The sequence below is a fragment of the Panthera leo genome, chromosome B4, assembly GCF_018350215.1.
Source record: "Panthera leo isolate Ple1 chromosome B4, P.leo_Ple1_pat1.1, whole genome shotgun sequence".
Lineage (NCBI taxonomy): Eukaryota > Metazoa > Chordata > Mammalia > Carnivora > Felidae > Panthera > Panthera leo.
The window spans coordinates 44779480-44783198 of NC_056685.1; positions in this window are offsets into that span (position 1 = coordinate 44779480).

Here is a 3719-nt window from a genome sequence, read left to right on the forward strand (position 1 = left end):
CCGCACAAGTTTTTCTAGGCGGCGCACCGGCCGGGGAGGGAAGAGGGTGGGGAAAGTTGGCTTCGGAGTTGGGCACGACTCTCATTAGCATTTAAAGGCGCCCGATGCCCTTTCCGAGCCACCAATCCGCCCGGGACGGGAGCGCAGGGGCCGAGTCGAGGAGTCCAGGAAAGCCAGGCTAACTCCGCGCCTTGCACGGCAGCCTGGACTTTTCCGAGGAGCACGCGCCGCCGGCCCTTTGTTGGAGCCGGGCAGCTGGGCCCCGCCCCCGCAGCATCTTGACGCCTGAAACTGACCCCTGCGCGAAGGAAAACGCGGCTTCCACGTTTCGCGGCCCTTCTCGTCCCCCAAACCCTTGCTTTTAAGCCCTTGCTGTGTATTCATCCGGCGTTTATGAAGCACCAGGAACTATTTCCGACACGACAATACAGAACTGAAACAAAAAACTCTGCTTGGCCGTTTACCCCTGGAAAATAGCTTAGGGATAATTGCACCTGCAATCCCCAGGTGAGGAAACTGAGGTGCAAACGTCAGAGAATCGGTGTCCATATCAGAGCGTACACCAATTTCATGGCAATAAGTAACGAGCCGCTGAAATGTGTTTAATACTATACTTGGGGAAGACTGAATAAATTCACATCCTACCGTCTGTTCCAATTGCAACCCTCAGCTGGCGAAAGCTTAAGCAACTGAGCCCACTTAGTCTCGGGGATGAGAGGTACGGAGAAACAGATCACCCAATAAACGATATTCCCAGTTTGAGGAGTCCCCCTGGCTTTTAGAGAATCAGGCTAAACACACGGCCAGAGGGACAATGACCTGGACCCGGCGCGCCTATTTGGAATTTAGGAGTATTTTGTGTTCTGGGCCTATAGGATGCAGGCACACCTAGGTCTACATTCTAGTACTGCTCTTTCTTGAGGGAGTTTACTTGGACTAGGTATGCAGAGTCACAGAGTGCATTTCCTCCTCTGAGGGAGTTTCTCAAAGGCACTCTGGGAAGTAGTTGAGATTATCCTATGTAACTCTCATGTCTAGTCCAACAAAAGCCCATTTTCTTCAATTCCTAATCTCCTGAATCATTTACCAATGGTTCCCCCCCACCCCCCGGAATTGTCTGTTTTGTGGCTTACATCAAGACGGTTGCTGGCGAGTGTGATTTGCCATTGTATCCCTGAGGGCTAACACGGCGCCTAGAATAGAGCTAGAACACAGTGAATGTTTACTAAATGAAAACAAACAAAAAGACCAAATTTTCCCAAACCTATCAACACGTGCATTATCCATAATTGTGAAAATACCCTGCCTTGTTTCTTTCTTACTCCATTCATGAAAAACATACAAATTAAAGAAAATGAATTCTTAGAAAAATAGCAGAATATGGAATTTTTTACTTTTCCATGTACTGCTATATTTTAAAAATTACAAACATCTAAATGTTAGATTCATATTTTAGTTTGACTTCAGTATGTAGCATTCGGTATTGTTAATGCATGTGTTTGAAAAAATCCTGGTCAAATACTAAGCATGACTAAAGTATTTCTTAATTTTAAAGACTCTAGTCTTTAAGTCACAAGGAGGACTTATTCTGGCGAAGACTGGCCATTGACTTCCTTACCCAACAAAATGATTATCATTGCCATTTACCATGTAGAAATGGATTGCAAGAAAAAAGATGAGAGGGCTTGAGCTCTTCAAACTCCAATCTAATTCATCCTAAAGCCCTTTCTTAAAATATATGCAAGAGGGGCGCCTGGGTGGCTCGGTCGGTTAGGTGGCTGACTTCGGCTCAGGTCATGATCCTGCGGTCCGTGAGTTCTAGCCCCGCGTCGGGCTCTGTGCTGACAGCTCAGAGCCTGGAGCCTGCTTCATATTCTGTGTCTCCCTCTCTCTGACCCTCCCCTGTTCATGCTCGGTCTCTCCCTGTCTCAAAAATAAAATAAACGTTAAAAAAAATTAAAAAATATATATATATGCAAGTATCCCCAACTCGCAAATGTTCATATTAAAGCCATTTGCCTTCTACGAAAGACGTACATTAGTACCTGTTTTCACTAACAGGAAGAAATCCAAAGAGGATTTCGCTTCTGTGAAAGAAGGTGAAAAGCAAAGAGTATTCAGTGCTTGTTTTGCACAAGTCATTGTAGAGGCAGAATGCACCCCAAGCAGGGAGAGTGGTCCTGCTAAGCTCCTTCCCTGAAAACTGGACTCAATATCTCGGTATTAGGTTGCCATAGCTTTGAATTGTTTCTGTGAGCATCTGTGTTTTGTCTTGATTTATTTTGTGCATGTTAGCAAGATGTGTCCTAAAGTATCATAAAAGCCCAAGAGAGGCTGTTTTTTGGGTCTAGGAATGCTCAAAAGGTTTTCTGTATAAATAAAGGATAATTGTGTCTTCACTTTACGCCATTTTGCTTTCATAGAAACACTCTACATTCTGATAGCAGGGGAAACCTGTATATGTATATTCACCCCTGGAAAATAATTCCTAATGAACAGGTATGGTCTCAACCTCTGAAGATTGGATACGTACTTACAGATGCATCCTGGGATTTCCTAGAATTCTGTGCGGGCATGGCTCCCAAAACTGCTCATCATTTTCATCCAAGGAAAGCAGTGAGCAGCTGGTAATTCTTGGTATTGTGCTAAATAAATCTAGAGAGAATGATTTAGAACAAACAAGATCTATGTTGTTTTAATAATCATAACTAGAGAGAGGTGCGGGGTGGCTCAGTCAGTTAAGTGTCTGACTTCAGCTTAGGTCATAATCTCACGGCTCATGGGTTCGATCCCCACATCGGGCTCTGTGCTGACAGCTCAGAGCTGGAGCCTGCTTTGAATTCTCTCTCTCTCTCCCTCTCTCAAAAATAAAATAAAACTTTAAAAAAAAATTTTAAATAGTCATAACTAGAGACCAGCTTGGTTCAGATGCACATAATCTTTCATTCCTTCACTCACTCGTTAATTCCCATACTCACTTAGCACATATTTTCTAAGCACACACTATGACAGACAAAGTGCTACATTATGAGTTTCCAGTGTTGACCAAAATGAAGTTTACACTAAGGTTTTCTTTCATGTGATGTTAAATAATTTCTTTCACTATCATTTCCTTTGTAAGAAAATGTCATTTTTTTTTTTAATTTGAGAATAAGTGGAACAAACAAAAACTGAATTGTGATCTAATTGTTGACAGCAATCATTTTTAAGCAATGACTGTCTCGATCATGAAAATAAAAGCCACTCTGTTCCTAGTATGAAGGGACTTAGAACTTCCACAACTTTCGGAAGGGCTGAAGGGTTGGGGGGGTGAGAGGGAAAATCAGAGAGGCTCCATTGAAGATCTCAGAATCCAGCCTGAAAGCCAGTGATTCTTGGGAACTCTTGCAAAGTCACTGGAGTCACAAGATCTCTAGGAGGTGCTCAACCATTCAAGGCTACAGCCAGGTTTGGGGAGCCGTAAAGCTTACGCAATTTAGACAGCTCTCTTTAAGAAAAAAATAATGAACGCGAATTTGCTAAAGCCACCCTCAGTATCTTAGAATGGGTCTATGCAAGAAAGGAGCCCTTCGGTCCCGACTTTATTAGCTTCAAAGTGTGTCCACCCATACTACCTGTCTTAATCAGCAATATAGATGCTGGAGTTCAAGTTTAGGTGTAAGCAGCTTTGAACTTCCATCTGTCCATGCATCTTCCTGTAACTAACTTTGGAAAACAGT